The sequence below is a fragment of the Acipenser ruthenus genome, chromosome 44, assembly GCF_902713425.1.
Source record: "Acipenser ruthenus chromosome 44, fAciRut3.2 maternal haplotype, whole genome shotgun sequence".
Taxonomy (NCBI): domain Eukaryota; kingdom Metazoa; phylum Chordata; class Actinopteri; order Acipenseriformes; family Acipenseridae; genus Acipenser; species Acipenser ruthenus.
The window spans coordinates 3,236,950-3,257,933 of record NC_081232.1 but is presented as its reverse complement, the minus strand read 5'-3'; the positions used below and the strand labels follow the sequence as shown (position 1 = coordinate 3,257,933).

General features: G+C 41.8%; 3 non-coding genes across 3 annotated transcripts; all 3 read left to right on the top strand.

Annotated features, from left to right (window-relative positions):
- Positions 1-17,227: 17,227 nt before the first annotated feature.
- Positions 17,228-17,346, top strand: LOC131719665 (5S ribosomal RNA). Its single transcript, XR_009318563.1, has one exon. It is a non-coding gene; the product is annotated as a 5S ribosomal RNA (ribosomal RNA).
- A 98-nt stretch (positions 17,347-17,444) lies between these two features.
- LOC131718441 (5S ribosomal RNA) lies at positions 17,445-17,563 on the top strand. Its single transcript, XR_009317339.1, has one exon. It is a non-coding gene; the product is annotated as a 5S ribosomal RNA (ribosomal RNA).
- Positions 17,564-17,677: 114 nt separating this feature from the next.
- LOC131713019 (5S ribosomal RNA) lies at positions 17,678-17,796 on the top strand. Its single transcript, XR_009314906.1, has one exon. It is a non-coding gene; the product is annotated as a 5S ribosomal RNA (ribosomal RNA).
- The last annotated feature ends 3,188 nt before the right edge of the window (positions 17,797-20,984 follow it).

Sequence of the window (20,984 nt, the reverse complement as noted above, 5' to 3'; positions counted from 1 at the left end):
CGTCAACCCTCCTCGAGTCAATCGTCAACCCTCCTCGAGTCAATCATCACCCCTCCTCGAGTTGTAGCACTGTTGCTACATATGTGGGTGTAATTTTCACTCGCCTGTCTTTTTAAGTAAAGGCAGTAGCCTGGCCAGGCCAACCTATAAAAACTACATTTCCCAGTATTCATTTCTTTCTTTCTTTCACCCCATTGGTCCATTCAAATTTACATCCACCAATCCTCTCACACAGTCAATCTTCACCTGTCTCTTATTTCGCTGATTGTGGGGGGTTGGGAGTGTGTTTTGTTGCCTGTAGCTAGCACCTTTGTGAGAGTCTGTCTACCTTTTGAAAACCTAATCTTTATACTGTTAGCTAGATATTATTCTTTAGCCTTTGTTTTTCTTTTTGTCTGCTGCTTTAGTTTATTGTCTAGTTACTGTTTTTTGCTTAATTAGGTGGGGTAGTTTCTTTTGTGTTTTTTGCTGGAGTGTGTGGTTGTATGTTTTTGTGCATCTGTTTTGGACTGTTTGCAACCTCAGTTTTCATCAAACATCCATTTCATCGCTCTCAATGTTTTTCATCTCCTGAAGACCCCTACATCATCGTTCACATTCATCCCAAGTAATTAACTGGACTTCCATACCGGTTTGGTGAGCTCTTTCCATTGACTCATTGTGTCATCGTGTTTGTTTTTTTTCTTTTGTTACTTTTTGGGACTCCATTACTATTTTGTGATTTATATTTTGTGTTCCATTGTCTATTCATTCAGTATATTAATCATCCGCCGTGTCAGTATTGTTAAACTGTTGTGTTTATATTAAGCTCTGCTGTGTATCTTCATTTATAATCTGTTTTCCTGGGTTTGTTTGCACTTTATTCTCTTCCTTGTCACTCTGTCCCTAATTGAGTTGTTTTCTTCTGTCATTGTTTAGTCTTATTCTTTTTGTCAAGCTTTGTGTTCCTTGGAATAAACCAGTGTTGTGTAGTTAAATTGACGCATTGTGACGACCCTGTTTTACTGTCAGTCACCCTTACTGACTTATTTAGTTTTAATTATTTGGCCAGTAGTATCTCCTAAGGGAGGACAGTACAGTTGCCTATCAACTGTGTAGGGTGACCGTTACAGATTGGTGGCCCGTACGGGGACTCTTTAGTGTCCTAATAAATTTACTCCCCAAATTATCTGGTTAAAATTTAAAGGTGCACAATGTCTGACAAAGAGAATCACTCTTTGGATACCCTTAGCTTTTCTGAGTTTGTTGAGAGACCCCATGTTACCATAAGAGAGCCTATCAATGAGTTAACTTCCCGTTTAAGTGACCTATATATTAGTCATGAAGAGTCAGCACTTATCAGGGGCGATGATGATGAAGGGAATCTGACTGACAGGGGTGCTATTGAGCAAATGTGTGAGCAGATCCAGCAACTCACCCAGCGAGTGGGGCAACTGGAGAGTGACTTCACCCACAGCCAGGAGAGCACTTTTAACAGGGAAGAGGTCCTGAGAGGATATATCGAAAGAAGACTTAATGAGATAAGTACGTTTACGGATGAAGGAATTGATGAATTGGAAAAAGCCACAGTCAATTGTTTTAAACGCCGTGATGCACTCTGGGCAGAGGAGCTTAAGAAGCTCCTAAAAAAGACCAGCACACCTCGTCGGCCTCTAGTTTTCCCATCTACCACCTCCGGAAGCCTATCAGTACCACCACAGTTCTCATTTGAGAGGGCATCAACTGGTTCCAGAGGTAATCTTCCTCAAGCGAAGCTGCCAATTAAAATCAACTTCCCGGAGTTTGGGGAGGAACCCAACACTGATGCCATCGAGTTTGTGGATAAGTGTGACGAGTTCCTTGCTCTACGGCCAATGTCCGACAGTGAGATCCTTGCTACACTCTCAACCACCCTGAAGGGTTCGGCAAAGAGCTGGTGGGTGGCGGAGCGCCACGGCATTCAAACTTGGCAGGTATTCAAGGATGTGTTCCGTCAAGCCTTTCTGCCTTCAGACTTCCAGGCGGAGATCGAGGAGCGGCTCCGATCCAGGGTGCAGTTGCCCAACGAGCAAATAAGAGATTTTGCCTATGACTATCGTGCACTGTGCCTGCGCTGGAAGCCGGATTTGGAAGAGGTGGAGGTAGTGCGACGCATACTTAACAACAGTAATCCCAAACTCGCCAGCTGTCTGAGAGGAACTGTGAGGACGGTGGCAGATCTGGTACGGGTGGGTACCCAGGTGGAGCGTGACAACTCTGCCCAAAAAGAATACTGGGCCAAAGCCAACTCCAACCAAGCATCCCTAGGCAAGAAGGGTAACCGTATGGCCTCCAAGAAGCCTGCTGAAGTCAGTGTGGTGAATCCAGAGGAGAAGATAAAAGTGCAGCCGCTCCCAAAACTGTCTCTTCTGGTGGTGAACATTGAGACTCGAGGGTTCCATGGGCCTGCCCTTCTGGATACGGGATGTACTTTCACACTCATGCAGGAGAGCCTGTGGAGGAAGATTTCTCGACCAGGAGAAGTACTGAACTCCGCTCATAACCAGAAGTTCTCATTGGCAGATGGACAGTCACACAGAGCCCTGGGAAGGATACGATTTACTTACCTCTTCCATGATGAGATCTGGTTCTTGGATACTTACATCCTTGCAGACTCTCACTTAGCTTTCCCTATAATCCTAGGCTTGGATTTTATGGAAAAGACTTGCACACAAATCGACATCCCTAACAAAAAGTACGGTGTAAAACGACTCCATGGTTTCACTTACCATCCTTTTCGACAGGTATCGGAGTTACAAATTTCATGGTCTGAACACACACCTAACATGAGTTTGTATTTCCCTGTTAGTCTTCAGTTGCCTTCTATCGGTAATACCGAGTCACTCCAAACCGCAACCGGGACCGTGATTATATCATCTGACAGCCAGGAGTGGTGTCAATTGCAACTGGCAAGGCTCCAGCAGAAGTGGCCATCAGTCTGTACAGACCAACTGGGAATAACGAAGGTGATTCGACACACCATAACCACGGATGATGAGATTCCCGTCCGAGGATATGCGTCTAGGGTGTCTCCTTTGAGGAAAGCTCTCATAAAGGAACACCTGGACGATATGCTTCGGGATGGAGTGGTCGAGCCATCTATCTCTCTTTGGTCATCCCCGGTGGTTTTAACTGAGAAAAAAGATGGTGGATATCGGTTCTGTGTCGATTATAGGAAATTGAATGCCAAGACCATCTTCGATGCCTATCCTATGCCACTCATACATGACATACTGGAATCCTTGAATGGTGCATCTGTGTTCAGTTCAATGGACTTACGCTCGGGGTATTGGCAAGTGGCCCTGGATAAAAACAGCTGTGCTAAGACTGCTTTTTCCACACCTTTTGGACTTTACCAGTTTAACGTAATGCCATTTGGACTAAAAAACGCAGCTGCTACTTTTCAACGGCTTATGGAACGTGTGTTGGGAGACCTCCGAGGGAAGGTGTGTTTTGTATACATTGATGACATCATTGTGTATTCACCAACGGCGGAACAACACCTTAAAGACCTCAAAGCTGTTTTTCAGAAGCTCCATCAAGCCCACCTAACGCTGAATTTAAAAAAATGTAATTTCTTTAAACCTTCCCTTCACTTTTTAGGACATGTAGTGTCGGCGGAGGGTATAGCGGCTGATCCCCTGAAGCTAAAAGCCATAGAGAATTATCCAGTACCTACTAACTTGAAAGAGGTGCAACGGTTCCTGGGGTTAGCGGGTTGGTACCATAAGTATATTCCCAAGTTTGCCGACACTACTGCTCCTCTTAATCGCCTTAAAATGAAAAATGTCCCATGGAAATGGGATGCCGAGTGTCAGCAAAGTTTTGAACTGCTAAAGGAAGCTTTGGTCAGTCCGCAGGTCCTGGCTCACCCGGATGTCAACAGGACCTTCAGAGTCTACACTGATGCAAGTGATGTAGGACTTGGAGCTGTGCTGACCCAATCTCACCAAGATGAAGAAAAAGTGATTGCCTTTGCTTCCAAGTTACTCAACTCAGCTGAGAGAAACTACTCCACCTCTGAAAAGGAGTGTCTCGCTGTTGTATGGTCAGTGGAGAAATGGCGGCATTATTTGGAGGGAGTAGAGTTTGAGGTGGTCACTGATCACGCGGCACTGTCCTGGGCTTTCAAGAATCCCAAGATTTCCTCCCGACTGACCCGTTGGACTCTCCGTCTGCAGCAGTTTACTTTTAATGTTCTCTACAGGAAAGGTAGTTTGAACATCGTGCCGGATGCACTCTCCAGGGCTCCTGTAATAACATCTTTAACCTCATCTACTGCAATCTGTGTAAGCAAAGCCTTTGCGAGTAGTGGGGACCTTCCGACCACTTTGGACCAGATTGCGGCCGCACAGTCCAAAGACCCTGCTATCGCCAAAATCATTAAAGATCTTGATAACACCACTGCCAATGATGATCGTATTTCCTTTGTATTACAGCAAGGACTACTGTATCGTCGGGTGCCGATTGCTAATGAGGGGTATAGATTTCAGTTGATTATACCTGAAAAGCTAACTACTTCCTTCCGTCAGTATTACCATAACAACCCCCTTGGAGGGCACCTTGGTAGAATGAAGACCTTACGGCGCATCCTGGAGGTTGCCTGGTGGCCCACTGTACGAAAGGACACATGGAGCCATGTGAGAGAGTGTCAAATCTGCCAGACCTACAAACCTTCGAACAAAAAGCCAGCCGGTTTCCTTCAATCCACGACTGTGAAGGAGCCTGGAGAGATGCTAGGTCTGGATTTAATGGGTCCTTTCCCAAGGAGTAAAAAAGGTAACTCTTACCTCCTTGTCATTGTCGACTATTACACCAAATGGGTTGAACTGTTCTCCTTAAAGGATAGTAAAACTCCCAAAATTGTGAGTATCTTAATTCAGGACATTTTTACAAGATGGGGAACGCCGCAACATCTTTTGTCAGACCGTGGTCCTCAATTTACCAGTCAGCTACTCTCTGAGGTTTGCAAAACCTGGGGGGTGATACAGAAACTTACCACCAGTTACCACCCACAAACCAATCTAACAGAACGAGTCAACCGCACTCTTAAAACTATGATTGCTTCTTTTGTCGGAAACAACCATCAGCTGTGGGATCAATGGCTACCCGAGTTCCGGTTTGCAATCAATACGGCCAAACATGATACCACAGGGTTCACACCAGCCAAATTAGCTCTGGGGCGAAACCTCAAAGGCCCCTTGGACCGTCTCATTGCGGTTTCTCCTGCCCCTTCCACGGATCCCTACCAACTCCTGGATCGCCAGCAGGAAATGGCGAGAGAAGTAAGGAATCGTGTCTCTAAAGCCCAACAGCATCAAGCTCGGAATTACAATGCTCGGAGAGTACCCTGTCAGTATGCAGAAGGTGAGCTGGTCTGGATCAGATCACATCCCATATCTGATGCCTCTGGTAAGTTTTCCGCTAAGCTTGCACCTAAGTGGGTAGGGCCCGCGCTTATAACCAAGAAGTTAGGCCCTAACAATTATCGTATACAATGGGGAGAGTCCGATGATATAAAAAAGGACACCATGAATGTAGTGAATCTTAAACGCTATTACGGCGTTCATCCCTTGCACCTCCGGTGTGGGGGGGGGGGATTATGTAGCACTGTTGCTACATATGTGGGTGTAATTTTCACTCGCCTGTCTTTTTAAGTAAAGGCAGTAGCCTGGCCAGGCCAACCTATAAAAACTACATTTCCCAGTATTCATTTCTTTCTTTCTTTCACCCCATTGGTCCATTCAAATTTACATCCACCAATCCTCTCACACAGTCAATCTTCACCTGTCTCTTATTTCGCTGATTGTGGGGGGTTGGGAGTGTGTTTTGTTGCCTGTAGCTAGCACCTTTGTGAGAGTCTGTCTACCTTTTGAAAACCTAATCTTTATACTGTTAGCTAGATATTATTCTTTAGCCTTTGTTTTTCTTTTTGTCTGCTGCTTTAGTTTATTGTCTAGTTACTGTTTTTTGCTTAATTAGGTGGGGTAGTTTCTTTTGTGTTTTTTGCTGGAGTGTGTGGTTGTATGTTTTTGTGCATCTGTTTTGGACTGTTTGCAACCTCAGTTTTCATCAAACATCCATTTCATCGCTCTCAATGTTTTTCATCTCCTGAAGACCCCTACATCATCGTTCACATTCATCCCAAGTAATTAACTGGACTTCCATACCGGTTTGGTGAGCTCTTTCCATTGACTCATTGTGTCATCGTGTTTGTTTTTTTTCTTTTGTTACTTTTTGGGACTCCATTACTATTTTGTGATTTATATTTTGTGTTCCATTGTCTATTCATTCAGTATATTAATCATCCGCCGTGTCAGTATTGTTAAACTGTTGTGTTTATATTAAGCTCTGCTGTGTATCTTCATTTATAATCTGTTTTCCTGGGTTTGTTTGCACTTTATTCTCTTCCTTGTCACTCTGTCCCTAATTGAGTTGTTTTCTTCTGTCATTGTTTAGTCTTATTCTTTTTGTCAAGCTTTGTGTTCCTTGGAATAAACCAGTGTTGTGTAGTTAAATTGACGCATTGTGACGACCCTGTTTTACTGTCAGTCACCCTTACTGACTTATTTAGTTTTAATTATTTGGCCAGTAGTATCTCCTAAGGGAGGACAGTACAGTTGCCTATCAACTGTGTAGGGTGACCGTTACAGAGTCAATCGTCAGACCTCCTCGAGTCAATCGTCAGACCTCCTCGAGTCAATCGTCAGACCTCCTCGAGTCAATCGTCACCCCTCCTCGAGTCAATCGTCAACCCTCCTCGAGTCAATCGTCACCCCTCCTCGAGTCAATCGTCAACCCTCCTCGAGTCAATCGTCAACCCTCCTCGAGTCAATCATCACCCCTCCTCGAGTCAATCGTCACCCCTCCTCGAGTCAATCGTCAGACATCAGACCTCACCCCTCCTCGAGTCAATCGTCAGACCTCCTCGAGTCAATCGTCAGACCTCCTCGAGTCAATCGTCACCCCTCCTCGAGTCAATCGTCAACCCTCCTCGAGTCAATCGTCACCCCTCCTCGAGTCAATCGTCAGACCACTTTAAGCCATACTATCCCCTCCCCCTTTTTACGGTTACTGGAATAGCTGGACAGAAGTTTAGCAGTGCAGTTTTACTTGCTCGAGAGACCGGTGAGTACTAGAACAATTTAAAAAAAATAAAAATAAAAAATACTCAAATTAAATAGGCCCATATTAATATATGTACACAAACGTACCTTAATAGGACAGCGTGAGTTAGTGCAGTTCAATGTGTTGTACGTTAATTTGAAAATACGTTAAAGAAACTACGTATATTTTTTTCACATTTTTTAATTACTTTTATAATATAGGTTGCTGGTGTTTTGCAGTGTTGAAAATCAGACGATGGAAAACCAGAACCGTATCTTTTAAGTGAAAACATACACCAATAACTCATATTTTTCGAGGTAAAATGCACACTTACCGTTTTATTTGCTTTATTTTAATTTCAAAAGTTGTTTATGAGTTAATCTAAATATTCGTGAAAATAATGTGTTAATAAGTAAGCTAAAGATAATTGAATGTCCGAATTACTGAATTGATAGTAGCTAGCTACATATAAAGTAATATAATAAAATACAATAAAAACATTAGATTTGGTTGCAATTATTTTATTTTCGAATAATGCAAAATTACATTTACATTAACCTCATAAAATAAAGTGTATTCGATTTATTTAAATTACAGCAACCTTCACTATCACCGTACTTCAGATCAACTAATCCTGAAACTCTTTAATGATGGGTACACCCAAAAAGAGATGGTGAGAATGCTTGAAGCCCGTGGTCACAAAATGTCGTAAGTTATTTATATTTCTTAACTTACTTTTGTGCATAATATATAAATTAACTCTTTTATATATTTGAGTTATCAACAAGGTTTTTGAAAGGACATTTATTCTACAAACAAAGATTAACACTTAAGTTTGTGATCGGTCATATGATTTGTATCAACACACGTTTATTTATATACAGTTTACCATCTCATTTTGATATAACAGGTTAGTGAAAATACAGTATGTTTGTTTTAAGTAAATACAGTTAATACTACAGTGCAAACTTTCACCTACCTCTAATCAATAATCATTCACCTTCAACAAAAAAAAATAAGAAAATGTAATCTTTAATATTTCAACACTCCCCCTAAGGTTAATATGTCAGTTACAATCTTCTTCTGTTTCACCTATGTAATTAATGCCAACCTTAAGTTATGTTTACTGTTTTAAGTGAAAGGCATCTGAGAAGAATTCTTAAAGCACTGGGATTGAGGCGAAGAAGTGATCACAGACCACTGCATGCAATACGTCAGGCTATAGAGGTATTCAATAGATTTCCTAGCTATCCCTTTGTAATAAAAACAACCTTTAAACTGTGATTTACCAAACAAATTATTTTAATTGTATGTGTGTGTGTGTGTATATACATATATATATATATAGTGTGAATCTTGGGGAGGCCTTCATCCAGCAGTGGATTGAAAAAGGCTGAAGATGATGATGATGATATATAATGTAATTTCACTCTATATTCCAGAATGAACTTAAACATTGGTCACCAGCCAAAGGTATTCGAGCAATGTACAGGAGAATAAGGGACGGAAAGGGTCTCCGGCCTTGCTACAGGTATATATCATTTTCTGTACATTAATAGATAGCTCCCTGATAAATACTTACGTTGGGATCTTTTTGTTATTTTTCCTTTTGACACCTTTGTTTCATAAGGTATTTTTCTTAGTTTGTTTTTTTTACACATAATGGTACTTATTCAATTATGTCTCAAAAGAGTTTGATTTCTTTGCTTTAGATAGAATTATAATTAATGAAGAATGAAGCAAACATTATGAAACACACACAGACACACATATATACACATACATATATGCGCGCCATATATGTACATACATTGCCCTAACAAAATATTTGATGGTACGAAATATTAGAGAATACCCGTAATAGCGGGTAGGACTACCTCCAGCTGCAATTACAGCTGTTAGGGGCATTCTCTAATATGTCGTAGTCTCTAATATTTAGTTAGGGCACTGTATAATGTATATAAATAACCTTATTTTTATAGAGATGATGTCCATGAATTCATGAGAGAGCTGGGTGGTAGCGGTCTTGTGAGACGTCGTGCAGGGAGAAAAAGAATAGAAAGGAGGAATTACTTTAGTCACGGACCCAATGACAGCTGGCATATAGATGGTAAGTACTGAGTATCATATTGTAAGTAGGGTATATAACAAAGAAGCTAAAAGAACATTGAATCAATTTTTTTTGTATTCATGTTGCAGGAAATGATAAACTAAGGTTTTATGGAATTTGGATTCACATTTGCATTGATGGGTATGTGAAAATAATAAATATACATGTAGATCAAAGACAGAAGTGCTTTGACAATGAGTACAACAAAATCAGCTTTAAAACGCATGCTGTAAAATAACTTTTTTCATTTTGTTGTCTCTATATGATTTTCAATCTCTACCTTTATTTAAACATTAATGTAACCACTTATATTTTTTAAATCTTTGATAAAAAATCTTTTGTATGTCTCCATCCATGCATCTATCTATAATCTATCAATCTATCTTTATGTAACTTACGTTTTTTTAACTCTTTATACAAATAGGTTTTCTCGGTATCTGATCTGGATTAAAGCAGGAACCTCAAACCGTAAACAGAACTTTATTGCAAGATATTTTCTGGATGCAGTTTCAGCGTTAAATGGTTTGTATTACATTAAGGCCTAATAGCTTCATAAAAGACAGACAATAAGCTCATTTGCTGATCACAGATAAATGTAATCTTATTTGTGTGGCTGTTCTTTCATTAATTATGAAAAAGTGTATGATAAAAGAAACAAACACCAAAATAACATGTTAAAAATATAAATTATTTTGATTAAAGGAAAAAAATATTGAAAGGTGTAACATACAGCATAAGGGTTAAAAATGTCCAACATTGTAGTTCTTAGCAATACCTTCTTTATATAACTTTTAAAATGCTTTAACTTGTTTTGAAGGTTGTCCCAGGCTCATGAGAGCAGACAGGAGGGCAGGAGAACACCACAGTGGCACTCATGCAGATGGCATTCAGATACCGACATGAAGATTCATTATCAGGTGCAAACAGCATTCGATTTGGAAAGTCTGTTCATAATCAGGCAAGTTTTTTTTTTTTTTTTGAGAATAAAAATTGAAGAAAAAAAATTACAAATAGAAGGGAAAATACAATTAAGAAGATAGAAAAAAATACAATTAAGATAGAAATGTTTTTGTTAGCAACATGTTGTGCTTCAAAGTCATAATTTGTAATTTAGTTTATATTCACTATTGACTAGATCAAATACAGGTACAGGTTGTCCAACTGTATAAATTGTAAACAAATGATGCATTTTAAAGAGCTGTATTGAGGGCACGCTCACAGGAAAGCTTAGAGAGCGGCATTTGAAAGACCCCAACCTCGTCTTTCTATAGATACACAGCATGTAGGGTTGTCTTTTACAATGCCTGAGTAAAAAGGCTTCAAACATGAACCCGTCGGCGTGTTCAATAACATGGGGGCGGCCCTAATAGTGTTAAACCTTTTCATACAGAGGGCTGAGTGCTTCAATGGTGCCTTAAAAAAGTCCTGGATAAACAAATGGCAGAACCATTTTGAGGTACACATTTCAATTGTATAATGTATTATACCATGTTTTATTCAAGGGCCCTAATACATGGTACTTGTAAGAGTATATTTTGTTATTTTACTAGTTGTTTTAATGCGTTAGTCATACATTACCAGCTGTCCTGTCCCCCCATCCCCATTTTTTTAGTAAGAAACTGTCTTTGCATAAATGCAAAATCAGATTTATTGTTATTACTATTCACTGGTTGCCTACGAGGGCTTGAGAGGAGGCGAAATTGGGAGTGAGATATTAAGAATGAGACCAGATGAGAGGATTTCTCCGGTTGCTTAGGAGGCTTGAGAGGGGTGAGACATTTGAGAGTTTAAGAGTGAGACGAGTTTGAGGGATGGCGAGATTGAGGGCTGGAGTTTGGGAATGGTGCTTAGTAACATTGAGGTTAGATACTGATAGCAGGACGAGATAGGGGGGACGAAGAGTTTTCCCTTCTCGTCGGGTCAGGCAGCATCCTCTGGCTGCTGGGCGACGTAGAGAGGGAGACATGAGAAGAGCAAAGGATTAGATATAAACACTTTCCGCCAGGTCAGGCAGCATCCTCCGACTGCTGGGTGACCTAAAAGTGAGAGAGAGAGCAAAGTTTAGACATATAACATACAACAAACTGACTCTCGCTCCCGACGGGTCAGGCAGCATCCTCTGGCTGCTGGGCGTTTAGTGGAGCAAGAGACAGGAAGGGGACGAACAGGACAAAAGGACAGATCCTTCGCAACTCAGTGCAGCATCCTCAGGCAGCTAAGCTGGCAGCTGGGCGGCGTGGAGAGCTTAGGAAAAAGTGTCTCGGGTCCGTTTAGGAGAGACGAAAACAGAGAAACCCCCCCCCCCCCCCTCGGTCGGGGCCCGCTCGGCAGGTGGAGGCACGGCCTACTGCATGAGGGGGCTGAAATGGTCCTGGACCTGAAATAGAAGAGAGGAGATGGGACAGCAAGGTTGAGGCCTGGAAGGCTTAGCGCATAAGCAGCAGAAGAATAGGATGTGGCCGGGGGTCCCCTCAGGCCGGCGAGGAACAGCCGGGCGGCAGTGGTTGAGACAATAGGCCGACCCGGACAGCCGGGGGAGTGAGACTCACTTCCCCCCCTGAGGGAGCCCTGTGCGGACAGTGCGATATAGAAAGGAGCAGAGGAGGGGAGGAGGAGGAACAAAAAACAAACACAGACAAGGAAGCGGAAATAGTGCTGGGTTAAAGTAGAAAAAGAGAGCGAGATAGACAGGAGGGGCAGCCAATAACACATACGTGGAGCAGTGCTGGCCATGCCCTAATAATTGACGTGGCGAGCGCTGCATTGTGCGATTGGCTGGAAATACTAAATGAGGCTGAACTGGGATCAGCTTCCACCCGGAAGAGATCGCGGACGCTACCGGGCAGGATGCCACGGAGGGAAGGTAAGACAGGCTAAAGAAAAGGAAATAGGATAAGAAGAAAAAAGGAGCGCAAAGCGGGAGAGCGCCCTCTACGGCATCCCCCGAATTACGCCTAAAGGCTAACATTTCACTGGTTGCCTACGAGGGCTTGAGAGGAGGCGAAATTGGGAGTGAGATATTAACCCTTTGCGGTCCATTGTCGGACTGGGTCCGACATTGCAATTATTCCTCACAGGTCCTTTGTCGGACTGGGTCCGACATCATTATAGCAACACAATAAACTGATGTTTAGTCGTTTTTTCTCCGGAAAAAGCCGAGAAAACCATTCAATTGCCGAGTGGTAGCGACAGGAGCCGAGACAAGTCGGAAAAAAAAAAAAAAAAAAAAAAAAAAGGCGTATTTCATGAATAGTCATACATGGTATCAGGTATCAGATAATGGGCGTCCATAATAAACAAGCTGGCTAAGTGCGTCAGCGCACTGAGACTATCATGGACATTTGCAGAGCTTTTTTCAGATGTTATAGTAATAAAATAATGACTTGGATCGCATTATTGAGGAGTTTGGTGATAAAACGAGTGATCTGGAGATGATCGATCGGTATGTATGACTATTATTATTATTATTATTTATTTCTTACACAGCTGAACGCTATAGCAAACAAAAGGCTGGGGAGGGGCTGGAGATGCCTAGTGTGTGCTTTGTTGATATGCAGGGCCATTTAAACCCGTTTGACTGTGAAAAAAAATACTTTTAAACAGCGCGTATAAAATTAACTGCGCGTGTGAAAATTAATTAGACCTGGCGTGCCTGACGCGCGATTAATAAATGGACCGCAAAGGGTTAAGAATGAGACCAGATGAGAGGATTTCTCCGGTTGCTTAGGAGGCTTGAGAGGGGTGAGACATTTGAGAGTTTAAGAGTGAGACGAGTTTGAAGGATGGCGAGATTGAGGGCTGGAGTTTGGGAATGGTGCTTAGTAACATTGAGGTTAGATACTGATAGCAGGACGAGATAGGGGGGACGAAGAGTTTTCCCTTCTCGTCGGGTCAGGCAGCATCCTCTGGCTGCTGGGCGACGTAGAGAGGGAGACATGAGAAGAGCAAAGGATTAGATATAAACACTTTCCGCCAGGTCAGGCAGCATCCTCCGACTGCTGGGTGACCTAAAAGTGAGAGAGAGAGCAAAGTTTAGACATATAACATACAACAAACTGACTCTCGCTCCCGACGGGTCAGGCAGCATCCTCTGGCTGCTGGGCGTTTAGTGGAGCAAGAGACAGGAAGGGGACGAACAGGACAAAAGGACAGATCCTTCGCAACTCAGTGCAGCATCCTCAGGCAGCTAAGTTGGCAGCTGGGCGGCGTGGAGAGCTTAGGAAAAAGTGTCTCGGGTCCGTTTAGGAGAGACGAAAACAGAGAAACCCCCCCCCCTCGGTCGGGGCCCGCTCGGCAGGTGGAGGCACGGCCTACTGCATGAGGGGGCTGAAATGGTCCTGGACCTGAAATAGAAGAGAGGAGATGGGACAGCAAGGTTGAGGCCTGGAAGGCTTAGCGCATAAGCAGCAGAAGAATAGGATGTGGCTGGGGGTCCCCTCAGGCCGGCGAGGAACAGCCGGGCGGCAGTGGTTGAGACGAGAGGCCGACCCGGACAGCCGGGGGAGTGAGACTCACTTCCCCCCAAAAGAGGACCCCCGGCTCCCCGCAAGAACCACACCGTGGGATAGAAAAGAGATCGCAGAGCCGCACGCATAAACAAAAGCTAGAAGAAAAGAGAAAAGACAAGAGATGTTAGTAGACAACCTATGCCTATAAGCCGTCCGCACTGTGGAGAGGAAAAACCCCCCTGCAGGGAGGAAACCTCTGGTGGGCCTGGCGGAGAGGGCGCCCCCCACTCCGGGCAAGCTAACAAGTGCTTGGTGAGCTGTGGCGATGTCTGCAGAGGATGATCTAATATAAAAGTTCACAGCTGAAGAGATCCAGCGCCCCATAGACTTAATCAAAGTGTTGATACCTGCGCTAGCCGCGGAGGCAGCTGCTCCGATCCAGAATGAATGGGGGGAAAAATAGTAGAAGAAAGTCCGATCCGTGACGAGAGGGTGCATAAACGGGATGAGAACCAGTGACTCGTAAGTATAGATCTGGAGCTGTCGAAGAGGGGATCTGACAGAAGATACTGAATCCTTGGCTTAATTGGACCGTTTTTGAAGATCTGATGAGGAGGATAAAGTGGTTTCCGGGGATTTGAGAGAGATCTGAGCACTTGAGGCCTAGAGCTGGGAAGTTGGAAATTGATGGAGTTGAGAATTCTGCACAGCGGAGAAATCCAAAGGCGACGGTCAGGCACAGGGTTTCCATGACGATGTCGTTGAATAGGTTGAAGCATCCTTGCCAGAGAGCAGTGATGAGACAAAGGAGAAGGTCAGTAGAGATTGATTAACTTGATGGAGAGGAGGGGAGCAGGCTTTTCTCCATACCTCTGAGCGTTCTCTCTAGAGATCCGCTATCTCTAGAACGGACGAGAGGAGAAAGATTGGAGGCGAAATTGATACTGAATGCCCGCTAGGTAGCATCTAAATAGAGGAGGGGGCTAAACATAGAGACAGCCTGAGGTGAGTGATGAAGGCGAGGAGGTGCTGTAGGTTGAAAGAGGTTTGAGATCCGTTTTTTTTTTTTTTAAATTATTTATTTATTTATTTTTTACTCGCAAAAGTGAGTAAATGAAGACCAGGCAGTCGAGTAGGAGGAACGGTAGATGGGGCGAGAAAGTTCTCCATGAATCCACGTGGTGATTGAAGGAGGCCGGAGAGAGAGTTATTCAGTTGAATATTGTTTTGCTGAAAGGAGTACGAGACGAGGGTTGGGGTCTGCATTTTTAGTTTTTTTTTTATTATAGTTTATTTGAAATCTTCCCAAATAAAAATGTATTAAACACCCATCTTCCCAATAAAAACACATAGAAAGCAGTGATCTGGTAGCTACATAGGGTTTATTTGTCAACTTAATATATTTAACATTATTAAATGTGGTAAAACAATTGTCGTTGGATTGTTTGCACTGCCATCTACAGTCCGGAGGATTAATTACATACAGTACAGCCAATCATCCCGACCTTCCTTTTAGTAAGAACTTGCACTGATAGGAACACAGCCCCCTTTAAGATATTACTTTTCAAGCTTTAACACAATTTATAAGAGGACTGAAATGACTCATAATTACCTTGGCATTTACTGACGACGTCTGACTGCGATGTCCTTTTCAACAGGGCTCTCACGCGTGTATCAAACCCATTGTCTGTCAGGATTCCTATATGTACAACAATCACAAATTAAATCAAATGTGCAGTTTACAATAATGTAATTATTGATGTAGGATTGTAATGGAAAACGTTGTTGTTAGCAAGGAGTGTGCAGAGCTGAAAAACCAAGTCGACAGTCGTCTTAAGTTAGCTACCACAAAATGCTCGTGCTATGAATTTAATTAAAAAATAGAGTTAGCTTTTGCAACAGAACTGCAGACAATACTAATAACTTAAAATGAGTGCAACATTAAATATCTAGAAATGCTAAATACAGTTTATACTACCTTCTTTTAATTCGTTCTTCAGCTGATCATACTGATCATTGTAGTCTGCCATATTCCACTGGGAAAAAAAAAGATATGTAATTACTAATTCGCTAAAAACGTAACGTGGAAGCCAATGGAAACCCATTTCCAGCACAAATAAAAAAATAAATACATTTTAAAATTACATTATGTTCGACATACTATCTCATTATTTTGAATTAGTATCACATTATTTTGATTTACTATCTCCTTATTTTGACTTCACTATCTCATAAGCATACATAATTAAGATTATTAGAAAAATTAAATAAAACACAAACATGTATTCATATATGCCAACTGAGAAAATCCTAGATGGCTGCGAGAAAAAAATAGTACATTTTATTTAAAATATATATATATATTTTTGTACAGTTAAATCTATTTTTGTATTCAAAGGCTTGCTTAATTTATAGCAAGATTGGTCATTATTAGCAACGCATCTTAGGTTTTAGTTGATTAAATTCATAAACCCACCCTAATATATACAATGTTAGAAATAAAACATTTTCAAAGTTCAAACTACTCCTTTTACGATAAAATGTAATTATAATAATAAGATTATGAAGAAAGAGTTATTGGTGTATGTTTTCACTTAAAAGATACGGTTCTGGTTTTCCATCGTCTGATTTTCAACACTGCAAAACACCAGCAACCTATATTATAAAAGTAATTAAAAAATGTGAAAAAAATATACGTAGTTTCTTTAACGTATTTTCAAATTAACGTACAACACATTGAACTGCACTAACTCACGCTGTCCTATTAAGGTACGTTTGTGTACGTATATTAATATAGGCCTATTTAATTTGTGTATTTTTTATTTATTTTTTTTAAATTGTTCTAGTACTCACCGGTCTCTCGAGCAAGTAAAACTGCACTGCTAAACTTCTGTCCAGCTATTCCAGTAACCGTAAAAAGGGGGAGGGGATAGTATGGCTTAAAGTGGTCTGACGATTGACTCAAGGAGGGGTGACGATTGACTCGAGGAGGGGTGACAATTGACTCGAGGAGGTCTGACGATTGACTCGAGGAGGGGTGACGATTGACTCGAGGAGGGGTGACGATTGACTCGAGGAGGTCTGACGATTGACTCGAGGAGGGTTGACGATTGACTCGAGGAGGTCTGACGATTAACTCGAGGAGGGGTGACGATTGACTCGAGGAGGGGTGACAATTGACTCGAGGAGGTCTGACGATTGACTCGAGGAGGGTTGACGATTGACTCGAGGAGGTCTGACGATTAACTCGAGGAGGGGTGACGATTGACTCGAGGAGGGGTGACGATTGACTCGAGGAGGGGTGACGATTGACTCGAGGAGGTCTGACGATTGACTCGAGGAGGGTTGACGATTGACTTGAGGAGGGGTAAGGTCTGAGGATGTCCTAAAATGGACACCGTACACCTGGAAATATCAGGTGCTGCAGGCATTACATTTTTTAAATTACATTTTACAATTGAAATGTGTGGAGGACAAAAGGAAATTTTGGAGGAATCACCCCCAGCTCACTAAACATAAAAGTCATGAAAGCAGAACTGCAACCGCCTGCGGCCATACCACCTTGAATAAGCCTGATCTCGTCTGATCTCAGAAGCTAAGCAATGTTGGGCTTGGTTAGTACTTGGATGGGAGACCACCTGGGAATATCAAGTGCTGCAGGCATTACATTTTACAATTGAAATGTGTGGAGGACAAAAGGAAATTTTGGAGGAATCACCCCCAGCTCACTAAACATAAGTCATGAAAGCTGAAATGCGATCGCCTGCGGCCACACCACTTTGAATAAGCCTGATCTCATCTGATCTCAGAAGCTAAGCAATGTTGGGCTTGGTTAGTACTTGGATGGGAGACCACCTGGGAATATCAAGTGCTGCAGGCATTACATTTTTGTAATTACATTTTACATTTGAAATGTGTGGAGGACAAAAGGAAATTTTGGAGGAATCACCCCCAGCTCACTAAACATAAAAGTCATGAAAGCAGAAATGCAATTGACTGCGGCCACACCACCTTGAATAAGCCTGATCTCGTCTGCTCTCAGAAGCTAAGCAATGTTGGGCTTGGTTAGTACTTGGATGGGAGACCACCTGGGAATATCAAGTGCTGCAGGCATTACATTTTACAATTGAAATGTGTGGAGGACAAAAGGAAATTATGGAGGAATCACCCCCAGCTCACTAAACATAAAAGTCATGAAAGCAGAACTGTAATTGACTGCGGACACACCACCTTGAATAAGCCTGATCTCGACAAAAGGAAATTTTGGAGGAATCACCCTGATGTAACTTAAAAAAGAGGATGATGAGTAAGTAGATTCAAGAAAATGCACAGAGTCCTTTTCTTCACTCAGTTGTTAGGTTTATTGAAATATGCAGGGAGTCTGTTCCCAGGTACAGGACAAACAAAATACTCTTACAATCGTTGCATGACATTAAATACCCTTCTGCATAGGTGTCTCTCTCCTCCTCTTTCTCTGACACTTAACCAATAGAAAAGGTACAACTCATTATCCCGTTACCATATATTTCATTTAGTGTGAGTGTGTGTGTGTGTGTGAGTGTGTGTGTAGTCTAGTGTGACGACCTCTGAACTCAGTGCATTCCTCAGACCCCTGGTGCCACAAGGGTCCATACATCTGGTTTTTGTCATCTTCTTGAGACCCTTTGATTCCAGTGGCATTATCTCTTTGGATCTCTCTGAAGTCTTAGAGCCTGGTCTCTTCTGGTCCCCTTGAAAACTAGCTTTATGACCCCCTCATAAACCAGCTGTATTTTCTAAGCAAAAACCTGTTTAACTAGTTTTATACCCCAGTGGACTCCCCGAAGGGCAAGCTTCTTTCATGTCAGGGCTGGAGGTCAAAGGACTTGTTTGTACAGCCGTGTGCTGCTGGCCAGCCATTTGCTTTGACACAAAAGAATATTTTTCAGTTGTCATAACATCTCTACCATATTGCAGCTTTCATCTATCACAGCAGTGCTTGCATTTTTGGAACTAACAGTTTTTTCTATCCAATGTTAAATCACTTTTCAGAAAAATAACATGAATACAGCCGTCATTCCTCATGCGTAGCAAACTGCTATTCAATACTTGTTCCATGTTTTCCAACATACCCCACTTTTAAAATATAAGATGGAGGGGGGTGACCTGCTACAACCAAGTTGCTTACGTGATCCCGAGCCCTCAGATGTCCTCTTCGCTGGTTCTGAGTAGTCACATCAAGTACCGTGTTTGTATAATATATTATAGTGAAGTATGTTCCTCTCATTCTAAGTCTCTCCATTATGTGTAGGTATCTACCTTGCCTTTGCTGTTTCTCCATGTAAGTATGTCATGAGCAAAAAACAAACAAAAAAAAACAAACAAACATACGTAAAAATAATACAAAAAATGAAAAATAAACATAGAAAAATACAGTAAATACAGTTTATCACTGTACACAGGTGTTATTTCTTATTCATGGTGGCTCCCAGTAAGTTTACAGTTTCCCGTCTGCCAATGGTCCTTTCTAACTGTCGGTGTTGTTTTTTCCACCAAAAACACTGAATGCTATTCCACAAAATCAATACTATTACTATTAACAGTATTATTAAAACAACATAATCCCCAAAAGTGTGCCCTAAGGCCTGCCCTGACCATCCATATCGTTTCAATACGGTGGCTTTTAATTGTGCCAAATCAACTTCGACCAATCTCCAATCTGAACTGCATGTGTTGGAGCAAAACAAAATCCTGGAGAAGTCTGACAAGTTAAATCACCATACTTAAAATTGGTATGGTTACTCAACACACACCCTTGATATTTCCCAACCTGCACTGCTTTTTTCCACCCCTCTAGTGGATGTACCTCTAATTCTGTGCTTATATTTCTATTAATTCTGGTGATTGCAGGACACCGGCAAACTACATGACTATTTGTTTCATAACAGCATACTTCATGCACCACACCACTCCAGTTCCCTCGTTGAACTTTCCATGTAGTCTTTTCCCAAACTATCACTGTCTCATTGTGTAGTACTCTTATCGGTCTAATCTTCAAACTATCTTTATACTGGTTATTAGGATCCATGTATGGTATTGAGAGATAGAACCCTATGTGACCAGGTGGTTCCTTGCCATTCTTCTTTGGCCACACTAAACTAGCTCCCAGGAGGTCAGTCTGATCAGGGTAGATCATTGCCATCCTCAACCTGAGTTCCTCCTGTGCATGTCTAGGTACCACTCTAGCCTAATGTCCATTATTTCTTCCTTCATTGTTTTTACAAGGTCACCCGCAAATATTCTACAATATATTGCTTTGGTCAAATTGCGCAGGGCTCCCTCTGTTCCATCTATTAGCTCATATATAGCTGTACCCTGGAGTCTAATCCCTTGATTTACATACATCTGTCCATTCCCCAATCTTTCTATTCCTTCTCTCACAGTACTTGCTATCCAAGTTTGCCCTTTTGACATTTGATAAATATCCCAGCTGTTTGCAACAGAATTTCCTGCACCAAACCAGCCTGCTATTTCATCAAAAAGTCCCCTCTTCCTACGTTTCTCATTACCTTCACACATTCTTATTACCTTCACACATTCTCATTACCTTCACACATTCTCATTACCTTCATACATTCTCATTACCTTCACACATTCTCATTACCTTCACACATTCTTATTACCTTCATACATTCTCATTACCTTCACACATTCTTATTACCTTCACACATTCTCATTACCTTCACACATTCTCATTACCTTCACACATTCTTATTACCTTCATACATTCTCATTACCTTCACACATTCTTATTACCTTCACACATTCTCATTACCTTCACACATTCTCATTACCTTCATACATTCTCATTACCTTCACACATTCTCATTACCTTCACACATTCTCATTACCTTCACACATTCTCATTACCTTCACACATTCTCATTACCTTCACACATTCTCATTACCTTCACACATTCTCATTACCTTCACACATTCTCATTACCTTCACACATTCTCATTACCTTCACACATTCTCATTACCTTCACACATTCTCATTACCTTCACACATTCTCATTACCTTCACACATTCGTTTGGCTATTCGCTCTTTGTAATCTTTTATTGTTCTACTTATTTCTCTTTGAAGCCAATTCTGGATATTGGTGTATTGCTTGCAATGCTGTTCAAATATAACAGTTAGATTTGTGAAATTATACATTACATACGATAATACTATATTCACATTATCCAAAACAGTTTTTTGTTCTGGTCCAAGAATGATACCTTCCCGAGGTAGGGGGTGCAAAAGGGGACATACTT